This window comes from Colossoma macropomum, unplaced genomic scaffold (assembly GCF_904425465.1).
Source record: "Colossoma macropomum unplaced genomic scaffold, Colossoma_macropomum, whole genome shotgun sequence".
Taxonomy (NCBI): domain Eukaryota; kingdom Metazoa; phylum Chordata; class Actinopteri; order Characiformes; family Serrasalmidae; genus Colossoma; species Colossoma macropomum.
In genome coordinates this window covers 34,118,203-34,131,899 of record NW_023494789.1, presented here as the reverse complement: position 1 = coordinate 34,131,899, position 13,697 = coordinate 34,118,203, and positions in this window count along the sequence as shown.

Below are 13,697 nucleotides of genomic sequence, written 5' to 3'. Positions count from 1 at the left end.
TACCCACTAATTGAGAGCTAATGAAACTCGCATAGCGCGCTCACATGAATTGGCGCATGGATTACATTGTTATTAATTTCACTAAGGTGAGTCATAGTATGTCTGACCTGCAGTCTTTCTTTTTATTTGTTTGAAAGAAAGGAAGTGCATATGGCCCCTTCGCTTCCGCAGACGGTGAAGCTGGAGATGACGGTTAATGTGAGAGGATGTGCTCCAGAGGCTGATGAGACCTCACGCCCATATTAGAGTTTCTAGTATTTCTCTGTGAGAAAAATGAATGGCATTTTTGACCATTGCTGCTAGTGGGCTTTATGGTGAACAAAAATGTTCCAAAGCCGAAACGTTTTGCCGTATGTACATTTTCCTCAGCATAATGCTGGACCTTCTGAATTATAAAGACGTTAAGGAGCTGAAATGCATGCATTGGTACATGAAAGCTAACAGTGCTGTGTGCAGACAAAGACTGACAACCTCAACAAAATACCCCACACAAACAATCAAGCTTTGTCTTATGTACTAGTTAAGTTGCTTTGGCAGTCTTAGCAGCTGGTGTTGGTATAGTGTTTTAGTTTAATAGTAGACTTGATTTCATGTCACACCATTTTAGTGCACAGGAGTGTTAGCTGTCTTGTAGTTTGTAGATAGTGTTGTTCATATTTTAGGGTGACCAGGTGTCACTGTTCTTCTCGGAAAGTCCCCGTCTGTCCACGGCTGAAGCTGTCCCCAGAAATGTCCATGTTATTAACTGTGAATTAAAAACACACTGGGAAGTCCTAAGAAAGACCTGGCAGCAGAACATACAGGCAGATGTCTTGCCTGTTGTTTTGGCCAACAGAGGGGGCTGTCTGCTGCTATCTACTGACCACCTCTACCACTTACTCGCCTAGTTTTAGAGAATACTGCTGTGTAAAACTCAGCCAGAAGCTAGCGTCAAGTGAGCCCACAACATCACCACCAACGTCTTTTCAAGACACAAGGTGACCCAGGGGTTAAAAGCAGGGGTGGAGTTACAGGGCTTGAATTGTACTACCAGGTGATAGGCAGGCATCCGATATGTGTAAGCATACAATCTACCTAAATGTGAGTTACCATGTGATCTACAAATAGTGCATCACTTTTTCAGCCATCTATATACGACATATGTCGATAGCAGCCGCCTCTGTCTCTTCAGAACTGGAGCTTGCTCATGGGTGTGTTTAGGGTATGGCTATTGGGCCATAGCCACGGGTCTCTTTTAACTGCCAAAATATTTAATATGGATATGACTTAAGGGTTCATACAACCATTGAAAGTTTTGTGGTAAACATATTCCTTTCCATTCCTGCCTAAGCTGCTAGACTTAGTGACTTTTGAGACCCTTTTTACTTAGCAACTTTGTTTGTAAACACTGCCAAGTGACAAATCTCACCAGGGGAAGAAATACAAATCTTTTATAGGACTATTGTAATTTATTCTCATGCACGATGCTCAGAGTAACGTTAACGTCAGTAGCTCCTCCGGCAGCAGTGTCTATCTCTCTCTTCTCACACCAAGTGCACGCAGGCCAGAACTGACCCCCTTTTTTATTTCATAGATAAAAACATTGGATATTTTAACAGTATATTCACTGCTGGACTGGAATTTCATTTCAGAGATCTGGTCACCTTATCATATTTGACTGATAAATGGCTTCCTAGTTCAGAGACACACACACACACACACACACACACACACACACACACACACACACACAAACATTATCTCAGCCGCTTATCTATCCGGGTTGTGGTGGGATGCTAGAGCCTTTTCCAGTGGTCACTGGGTGGAGGGCAGGAAACACCCTGGACAGGTTGCCAGTCCATTGCAGACAAACAGACATATACAATTAGTTAGAGACACTTGACGGAAAATGTAAACAGAACCAGTTTGGAACATTTTGATTACCTTATGATGGCAGTAATTTTCAAATTCAGCATTCCTTTTTCATGCTTAGAGACCCTAATATGGTCAGAATGAAGGGGTCTACTTCCTTCACTCACATCTACACACATCCCATGGCTAGGATATGGTACAACACCATGAAAATGCTTTATATTCTAAAGTCAACACAATTACAAGTTATAAATGATCAGCTCCAACCAGAACAGCAGATACTGCGGAATCTAAACATCACCTTTAAAAGAGTCGCACCTTTTTCATCTTCCCCAGTAATACTTTTACTGTGATCCAAACATGATAATGATGTGGTTGCTTTTTGAGCAAGACAGGCTAGAATAATGCTATCGGTTCTTGATAGATTGAGACTATATTTTCTAATCTCACCTCTACCCCTCTCCTCCTCTCTCATTCTTTGCCTCTATTTTCATGCTCAGGTGTTAATTGGCCGAGGGAGCGTGACAGTGATAGATTTTTGCAAGTGCAATTACTCAGACAAATTGCCCTTTAGAGGAGATGTAGATTGCCTAACGCTCCTGTGTCCTCTTAGATTTGAATCCCTAACACTCTGGTCATTAATAATGGGGAGAGGGAGAGCTGATTTCACATGCCATTTAAACCTGTGATAAGACCAGAATACTCTCATTCTGTGTGAAAATTGCAAGGAGAAGATTGTCCTCAAGCACCTCTAGTTGTGACCTTAAACATTATAAAAGGAGTGCATAACTGGTTTAAGAATGACCCACACCTTGTAGATGACAAACGCACGTTACATCTCTGTATATTATGCTAAAATTTTAGATCATAATTGCATGGTAGTGATTTCAGAAACTCTAAATGCCTAGTTTAAAGTGTTGAGACACAGCTGACTTTGCTGCATGACAGTAGCTGATCTGTTTTCAGTAAAAGTCATCATTAGACCTTTAACACCAACACAAAACAGTGATTATTCTGCTGTTTAATCTACTGATTTCTCGTTACTGTTGCACTTATTTTAATGTGCAATAAATATGATCTAATAAAACTGTAGTGAAAATTTGTAGGTTTTTTTTTTTACCTTGTGTCACAACTAAGTTCTTGAAGAAAATACATGATTAGGAATATACTTCACACATCAGTCACATGTTTTATTTTCACTCCAATTAAATCAGTAATAGGCCCTAAGTAATGCAGTGCATCCAAGTAGAAAAGGCAGCCTTGTGCTACTTTTATATAGTAATATAAAACATGGTAACATAAAGATCCAATTCCACATGCTAAAACATTTTACTAAGCCCTGCATGGACATGCATATATCATAACTTCTCTGGGGCAGATTTTAATGAGTTGAAGTGGACAAAGTCTCTGAATACGTCGCCAGTAAGACATAATGTATGTGTTTGGGTTACCTTGATTGTCATCTATCCTGCTTTTTTAGGCCTTAAAGCCTAAAAGTCTGGCCAAAAATAAAAATGCTTCTTTATTTTTACACTAATATAGGCTAATGTAGCTAACAAGTAATAGAAGCTGAACCCTACAAGGCTAGCACCTAAAAGTGTGTCAAGTTGTATAAAGTAACCTAAATCATTACTATATATTACTATGTAATTTCTGGTTTTCTATCTATGGTGTCTAAGCGGTGGAGAACCATCAGCGCTTTCTAGGCCCATTTAAAAGGCCTAATGATTTCTGTGAAAATAAAAAAGGACCTGTCTGTAATTTTATTTCATTTTCATTTAAATAATGTTCATGCTTGTTGTATTTAAACTCTGAACCTGTTATACTTTTACTCTTATTTTATTAATTTTTGGCTTAAAATAAAAGGGTTCAGTTTTTGAAACACCTAATGTGAAATGATCCACTCACGATTTTTTTCCTCTGCACGCTCATCTATTGTTTAGAACTTCATCAGTTAGGCTTAACTGAGGACCTAACACATCAGATTAACCAAAAACATAATTTGGACCTGACAGTGGAGTCAGCCAGTCATGTTTTGATTTCTAATAGGTGGGAAAAAAAATCACTCTAGGCATTCTGGACATCCTATATACATCACTGACTGTGAGTGGTAGCCTGACCAATACTTCCAGACATTTACGGCATTTGACAGACGCTCTTATCCAGAGCAACTTACAATTTGACCATTTTTTACACAGGTAGGCAAAGCAAAGCTTGCCCAAGGACTCTTATTGGTATAGTGTAGGGTCCTTGCCCAAGCAGGGGATCAAACCCCAGTCTACAGTGTAGAAGGCAGAGGTGTTACCCACTACACTACACCAACTACCTGACCAACAGCTGCATCTCTGTAGCAGTAGTCCTTAATGAACAAATTACTGGAAAACTGCTACAAGCAGGGGAAAATATAAGTTAATATGTATGATTGTAAATGTAAATGTGAGTCATTGTTACTTAGTGCTAATATATTACTATAATCCCATAGGGGTGCTAGCAAAAATTAACACTATTGTCTGAACTGAAGACCTAGCTCTATTATTCACGGCTCTCCACTGGACAAAGGTATGTTGCATAGTTAAAAACAACAGTAGCAGTCATCTTCAAACCTGAGTTTTTACCATACTTCTGTCCACTAACACAGATGACAGTGTGTCATGCTGTGTCATGCAGCACATAAGCAGGCCAGTTTTAGATTCTCAGCATGGTTTGAGGCAAGTGTGTGATTAAGCTATGCAGTTTGCATGGTGCTAATTGTCTGTAAGCTTCTTTTACTTGTTAGCTACATTAGCCCCGCAGCTCTAGCGCAAAACTAAAGAAGCAGATTTCAGGCTTTAAACATGTGTTGGCTGACTGACTACATTTGGAGTGAGGGGAAAATGGTGTAAATCTGATTTTTGACCAAACCGTTGTTAGCTCAAAAAAATTAGCTCTATGTAAGTCACTCTTCTGTGTCTGCATGCTTACCATCCTGGATGGCCTGCGTGTAGCACCCTGGTTCTACAATAGTCATTCGAGCGATGGAGACTACAGCATGTGGGTGGGATTGTTCATCTTGGGCACGGCAAAGACGCTGCAGCTAAATCTCTCTGAGAGACAGTAAGGGATTTGAGATGCGTCAGACTGACAGGGAAAGAAGATCTCCTTGAATATGTCCCTGTGTACAAAAGCGGGTGGCATGGAGGCTGAGGATGAAAAGGCCTGTTTTTATTGTGCCCGTTAATCCTCTCTCCTAAATGTATTATCTCCAGGACTGAATGCGCTGATGACTTATTGACTCTTTTTGGCATCCTAAAAGCATCGGGCTCCATCTGCCAAGAGCTGTTTGGCATCGAATCAGCCTTAATCCCCTTTTGCTTGCAGATATCTTAAAAACCCTCCCGTCTCTCCCTACCTCTCTCCCCTGCTCCCTCTTTCTCTGTTACACACATTCTCTCCCTCATCCCCTCTTTCTTTCTTTTTTTTATCCTTTTTGCATGTTGGCGATCAGCTTCGCAGCAACTGCACAACATGCCCCCCGCCTTCCAAACCCCAAAAGACTTTATATTCCTGGAAGTTTTCAAAATGGATTTAGAGAAAAGATGAAACTCTCTCTCTGTCAAAAAAAAAGATCAGACGTCATTATTATCCTGCATACATGCAAAAGCACCAGGACCATTTTCCTAACAATCAGCAGGCATAATCCATTTGCTTTTCGTTTGCTCCACGATTGTCTGCATACGATCGGCTCAGTGTGGGCTGCCTCTGCCTCTGTCTTCTGCGGATCTTCGCGGGGGTGGCGAATGACCCTGAATCCTCCTATGTGAGCGTGTGTGGCATTGCGTCTGCACATTAGTCACCAAATGTCAAGCAATCAGTCCCACACTATTTACCCCTAGATCAATGTAGATGCACACCAAAGCACCATCATTACAGCTGCTATTGCTGTAGACACATGTAACCACTCATGTAGGTGGTGTGTGAGTGATACGGGTCAAATGCATTCCACTAAGTTTCTCTACAAATGGCATGTAGAAATGCACACAAGATAATCAGTCCATAAGCAATAATGATTAAAACTAAGCAAAATTACAGCTTTTGGTCTGATTGAACTTATAGACCGGTTTCCCAGAAGAAAGTCCTAGACTTTAAAAGATTTTCAGTGGTGGATCACCTTTGGTAGTGCAGAGTACTTTCACACCTACCTTGTTTTGTGGGGACCAATCATACAATTTCTTTAATTCGGTTTGTTTAGCCGAGTGAACACTCCACCTATTCTCAGGACCCTTCCAGCAGCACATCAGCATTATATTTACACATTATCTGCCTGTTTATATAGCAGTTTTTATATTGTTAATAAGGCAGAAGAGCAATAAAGAGTAGCAAAGCAACAAATTCAAGAATTTTGGAACATTGACTAGTTACTTTTTGTAGGAGGGGCCAGCCATCAGCCGCCCGGTGGGATAAAGCTACACCATGTAGGGTTTTTTTTTAAATTTTATTTATTTTTTTATTAAACTGAAATAAGTAGCATCACTGAATCAGGAGGAAGAAAAAACAACAAAATATGGAGAATGTGCGCTGCTGCAAAATGATCGCTTTTGTTTCTAACCAAAACTTAACAATAACATAAAATAATTATTACAATACTTCTAGAGTTTAAATACAACAAGCGCACTGATTATGTTCAATAAAAATTCTGAAAAAATTTAGGAACATGTATTTTATTTATTTAATAAAAATCATTAAGCCTTCTCTGAAGGCCTAGAAGGCCTCGAGGGTCCCCTACTGCGAGTAGGCCAGGAAGCAACATTAAGCACCCCAGTGTTCATGCATCAGAATTAGTGGGCTAATTAATTCATGCTAAGAAAATATATATGGAATTTACGATGATTTTTCCTTCCAGCCCTTACAGTCCAGGTTTTACCACTAAACATAAAAGTAAAACTAAATACAAATTCATGATTAGTAAACTAACATCTCCATGTATATTTGATGTGCTTTTACTGTCAAGAAACAAATTGGACCAATATTAAAATGATAGTATCACAAAAAATCAAACTCTGGTGTGGGCATAAACAAAAGAACTTGATGTGAAAACAGCATAAATCCACGACATGGCTTAACATATCCACAGAAAGCATAAAATAAACAGGTCATATTACATATTACTTAGATCACAAGGTGTTGGCTTACTATTAGTACCTAGAATTAATAAAGTTACATCAGGGGGTAGAGCCTTCTTATACACAGCCCCCCAGCTTTGGAATAATCTTCCAGCCTAAGTCTTTAAGTCTAGTTTTAAAACCTACTTGTTTAGTCCAGCTTTCAGTAATTAGTTTTTCCCGTTAGATTAAGGGTGCAGAAGTAAGAGGTTCATGGACATAGAGTATTATGTTAAACTGGTACCGTTGGTGCTGTCGTCCCACTGCTCTCATGCTTTCACTCAAATTTGTTGACTGTGGAGCAGAGGGCCGCTGACATCTAGTGTATACTGTATACTTAACAGATCTAACTGCGTGTGTTTCTTTGCCGAGCTGAGCAACTGCCCATCCTGTGCAGTCTGATGCTGTTGCACCTGATCGGGTGACTACTACTCGCCAGCCTTCTGGACCAGTTTGGCCACCTTGGAACTTCTGCTGTACAACGCTGTGGAAACCACACCTGCACGCCATTGACCCGCTTGATGATACTGCTGCAGTTTTTAAGCATCAACAGTGATTCTCCTGCTTTTCCCCTTTTCCATATCTTATACTGATGGTCAAACCTTATTCTCTGCTGTTATTGTTTGCTATCTGGTGTCGACCAGAGGAGGATGGGTTCCCCTTTTGAGTCTTGGTTCCTCTCAAGGGGTTTTCCTTCCGACTGATGCCACTGGCTTGCTAACTGGGACTCAGACCCCAATTTTTTTCTGTAAAGCTGCTCTCTGACAACATCTGTTGTAAAAAGTGCTGTATAAATCAACTTTGACTTGACTTGATATTAGTATAGTTTTATCTTTATTTCTGTAAGTGGTGCCAAAAGGACTTTGTGACTCCTCATTGTTTTACCATTTAATTGTGTGATGGTCACAGAATACACATTGTTATATATACAACTTATCCAGACAAAACCACATGTTGCAAAAAGACCTTCATCAGAGAATAGAAAAGGTATTCACTGTCCAGTGATGGTATGCGGTCATGTAAACCCTCTCTGATATGACCACTGTGTGTGTCAAAGAGCTCTATTTGTGTACTTATGTACACTATTGTTCACTATTTCACTTATCTTCATTCAGATATGAATTAAAAGGCTGTTTTTTTATCTTTATTCAGCTTATCTCCATGCAGTCTAAACCTCAAACTTTTTAAGCTGATACAGTCTGCTTACAAGACTAAATCCAGAGCTATTTTGATTCTCTATAGAATGTTCAAGTAACTATAATAGTTGTCTGATTTGGTTCGTGCAATCTATGAAGAAATATTTTGCACTGAATGAATGTTCTTCATGTCCTTATCAGTTTTGGAGTTTTTTGGTCACGATAATATTGTCCTATAGTTCGTTCCTACACCATTAAAAGCAGGATTCACTTTATCTGCATCGTGTTCCTGGCAGCCAGACACTGTCTCTTGATTCTAAAGGTGCAGCGAATGCAATATCCTCCACAGTAAAACTCTATTTCCCAAGCTTTATCCGCAAATGCATAGGAATGGGTTACCAGGGGCCTGAGGGCACTCTGAAACGCTCTGATTGGGATCTAATGAAGCCATCAATTAGTTTGACAAAGTTTCTGGACACCTCTTACCCAAAGGCTAGAGCTGGCTTCTGTTTTATTCCACCTTTGCTTGAGTTGCCACCCTAAATCAGAGAAAGGAATTACTGTGGAGGCGATAAAGAACCGATGACCAAAGAGTAGTGATTCAAGTGTCTTTTGCCTTGCCAGAGTCTCCATGGAGATCACTTGAAGGTTTTCTTTAGAAGTAAAACTTTTAACTCAACCTTTTAAAATGCTACTTCTTCTAACAATAATAATGGCAACAAAAATGACAAAAACCATAGTAATCATACTTACCATCAACATCATTATTACAGAAGGTACCATTTTAATCCTTTAAACTGCAAGGAGTCGAATCAAACCAATTTTTTCAACATTTCTTTATTATTAAAGATGTTTAATATGAAATATCAAGTCAGATTAGTGAAAAAGAGGTGGTGATGGAAACCAGACTGAAGCTTGTAATGCCTGTGATGTAAAGCTACACCATAGAAAGCTGTTATTCAAAATGGTTTCAAATACAATGTCTGATGTTTGTGACATTGTTATACAATTGTCTGAGCCAGGGCTTTGGTCTAAAATAATGTTTTTAAAATCTGTTTGTAGCAGAGAGATGCATGCAGGGCAGTTTGTTTCAGATTTACCACTATTTTACCATTATTAACATTACATAAAATATATGTAACATATATAATGTGCAATATGTATATGATCACTGTCACGCAAAAACTTTGTATCTCCATTTTTGACATTTTATTTGCATAATTTGAAAGGTACCCTTAGCATTGTGTGAAAATTCCATGATGAACACACAAATCGAAATGGAATCAAAAATAAATGGGTAGAAATTCTTCTTGCATTAACTTCCATTATAAGTTAATAATGTTTTTTCCTGCTCTTGTAAAGTTACCGTCTTGGAGATGCAAGATTTTGCTTCAACAGTAATGATATATACAAACATGTAGGTTCACTAGTGGTTTTGAAAAGTGAATAAAATGGCGATGTTTGTGTTGTAGACATTGCAACCCACCATCACTGTAAAGAACCACCATTTCACATCAGAAAGACTGAATTATGGTGAAATTCTGCAAAATTGGTGGAATTCCCCTTTAATGACTGAATATTAAGCATGGAGATCAAGGAGTTACACTGCTGCAGGTGTTCTATTCATTATCAGATGCGTTTAGAATGCAGGCAAATGCTTTAGTTGCGTTCATATTCCAAATGTGCAATTGTGCGAACAGCAGCTGCCCTGTTGATTTGGTAACAATAGCAAATGACCCAGTTAATGTACCAAAGGGCCTCATTGCAGACAGCACTGTCATCGAGTGAGCTTACCTTCTGTCATAACGAATACCCAAAGAGAGATATCTAGGCTACCTCTTATGCTCAATATACTCATTGACCGTCCTCTGTTTAATATGGGAACTAGAGCCTCCCATCTTTTTTGGATTCATTTCTCACAGTGACCTTTCCAGCTGCCTGCTCAGATGTGGGTCCTATCCCTTGTCTCCAAACCTACCCAACACACTGACCTCCAAACAGCTTTTAACGTCTGCAGCATCTGAGCTTCCGCTGGAAGGCCTCTCTAGACCATGATATTTAAATAAAAGATGGCGTAATCCAGAGAAAACGGTGCACTGTGCATATGCAGTCAAAATCAGATGACATGAAACAGCTTTTAAATCGCGGTGCAAAAAGCAAGCTTCACTTAAGCGGCATCCTCTCTCACTTTTTAGTCTGCAAATGCACGCCCATCTAAATCAAAGATGTAGTTTTGTTTCCCCTTACAATTTACATGTTGTTTACCAGGTACATTTTTTTCTCTTGGCTGCTGAAGGCATTCGCTCATCTCTCTGCAGCTATCCCACCAGCACTGGCCCTCCATCTAATTGTGTGGCATTGTTTTGAAAGCTTGTGATACTGTAGCACTGGAAGACTGAGCAGAACAAGCAGAAATTATGTCAGGTAAAGCTCCCTCTTGGCTTGCAGTACCTCCGCCAGTTTGAAATGGAGACCACTGTCGTGTCTGCTCATTGTTAGAAGAGAGTATTTTATGAATATTTCATCTCTCCTGTCTCTTCCTGCCTCCCCACCATCCAGCCCGCATACAGATTTGTACTATGGGAGGGTGAATGAACCATATTTCAGAACTGTGGGGAACTGCATGGACTCTTTCCAAATTGCAGTTCCAAACACACCATTATCATGTTTGTTTTGCCAGTACACACATTCACAGCAAAATAACTGTTAAATAACTGGCAAACTATTATGATATTTTTTTTTTTCATTTATTTGGCAGGACAAAATATGTTCCTTAGTAACATATATGCCTTGATTGCCCTGCCCCTGCTACACCAACAAATACGTTGTTTTTTAACAACCGTTGCTAGGTTAGACAGGCTTTGAAGAATGGGCCAAAAGTTTGAACACCCCAGTCAAATTATGTGTTTTGTTAATTTTCCAAGTGAAAATAATTTAACACATTCTCAACAGGGAATAAACTCACATATGAATGAAAATTCATATTTATTTTGCACATATTTTAGTGTATACATTCTGTTTATTTGCTGAGTTTGTCATAAAAAATAAAAAAATAATATAAATGTGCCATAACATTTTTTTCTAATATGTTAAATTCAGCAAATAAAAGGTAATTGTGTATTAAAATGTGCAGAAATGTGTTCTCTGTAGAGGATGTGTTAACTTATTTTCACTTAGAAAATCAGTAAAACATGTAATTTGACCAAGGGCGCCCAAACTTTTGCATACTACTCTACCTAAACTATTCACATCAGACCGCTGTAATGTTTAGTGTCACTATACAGTGCTTTTCAGGTTGAGTGGTAGTGTCATGCATACGAGAAGTCATCAAACATTCAGGTGCTGGTGTAGTTTCATTGCACAGAATTATTTTTAAAATACACTAAATATGTGAATAAACTATGTCATACATCCACTACACATTTATTTTCAAGAACTGTAATTGTGATTGATTGTAGCAGTTCACTGATAATGCACAACTATGCATTACAAATGCTATTGGATGGTGATAGAACCTTCTCACATTTCTGGTGAGGAGTCTAATCATACATCCCTATCTTTATCTTACTTCCCTTGGTGTCCAGTCATAATTTTCTCAATGTTAATGGATGAATCATACATATCAGAGCTGTCAACAACTCTGGAAGGAAGCTCCAAAGGCATAAGTATGCATGTGCCTTGAATATTTTCTGATCTTGAACCATGAATAAACACAACAAACCTAGCACACAACTAAATAAAGCAATGACAGTTTTGAAAATCAAGATGGGGATGTGAAATTATCAGAGAATGGAAGTATCAGAGAATATGTAGTGAGAAGAATTGCCAGTTAATTAGAAGAATAAGACCTTTTGCAATGTACCCAGATGAGGAAGAGGAAAAATAAAGAATAAATATCATACATAGGGGAAGTATCTTTGTGTCAGCATTTCACCACTGCTGACTAAAGTTACGCTTAAGCCAGCTGCTTTCAGTGGAACAGTTTATGCTCCCCCTTAAAAGCTGTCTGCAGTTGAGAGAGTAAGTCGTTTACTGGTGCCAGTGGTTGTGGAAAACATCTATAATAACCATGATTACACAGCATGCCCCCTGCTGGTATGTTAACCTTTTTGGTGTATTTACAGTTAATTTCATCATACTCTGGTAGATGTGAAGTTCTTCCATGAAGAATTTTTGTCCTTTATTCAGATTGGACTCTCACATTGTTGTCATTTGGTGCCTGGTGTTCTTCAACAATTCTGGACACATGCTCAAATTTAATTTTTGCAAGTATGACGATGAAGTAACATATCGCAAAGTTGAAGCTGAAGTGATATGAGCAGCAGTATTTCTGAGGGTAATAATAATCTGTAAGGCAATTGCGGAATTTGCTTTACCTGGCATTTACATATTTCAGTTTCTTGTGAAAAGGGCCTATCAGAGCCAGTTTAAATTTCCTATTTCCACTTCCTAACTCTCCTGTTATGTCAAAACATGACTAGACCCTACAGGTTTCCTGCAAGTGAGTTCTCAATAAATGGGGGTGAAGAGCGCTAAACGGCTAAAAATTTAACTTGTTTTATTTGTTGTTTAATTTGTGTCTAGCCATTTGTGCATGACCCAGCACTTTCAAAATATTTTATGCTGTTTAGAAAATTTGTGATTTTTTAACGTAAAAATCTCAAGTAAAAAGTATTTACAAACTATGATTTTGCACAATGCATTTATAGGCCGAGCATGGATAACTCATTCCCACTATGTGATAATAAAATCACAAGTGTAATACGTAATAATAACGTGCGATGAACAAGTGTCACATTTACATCAATTCCTTTGAGTAGCTTTCCACAGAGAGAAAACGACTGCCACCATTGAAAGCTTTAGGCCATTTGTTTGCTATTCCCCACTGGTGTACCTGAATCTGCCATTGACAGGCCTGCTCTGTCTTTCTCTGAAGTGCATGCACATCCCTGTTGTGCGAAAAACTGCTGCTTGCCATTCTTGGTTTGTCCCCTCCATGTGTGCTGCTAGCCTGATAACCAAACAAATAAACAAAAGAAGTGGCTCAGTAAAGGCCCCAGGACAACCTCTGTGTTCGTATGACTGGGCAGGCCTCCAGGATCCCACCATCCCAGTCTTTCTGTCCTGTACGCGCCATTGGCTTTTGAGCGACCTGGCTCCTGTTGCTGTTTATTGTATTGCCCACTTGCTGGTCATGGAGGCTGGATGAGCAGCAGTCTCTACAGCATAAAATTAAATAGTCTGGACTGGATAGCTACAGCAAAGGGCTTAAATAAGTGAATTCTGACACTTTTTGTTGTTTTGTTGCCAACTGGAATTACTCATCTGTTTTATACAGTGAGGTTAAAAGCCAGCAGAAAAGCTTTAAAGTTTCTCTACAAGTTGGAGTGCTGTCATTTCCTTACAGAACATGAAGCACGAAGGAACCTTTCTAAAGTTTTGAGGACCTATAATGGAAAGGTTCTACACCAGTTACAAGTTCCCTAAAACTGTACAGTACCATGCAAAGGTCAGAGAACACCCAATATTCATTTCTAGTCAAAAGAGACATTAAATGCAAGCTATTCAATTG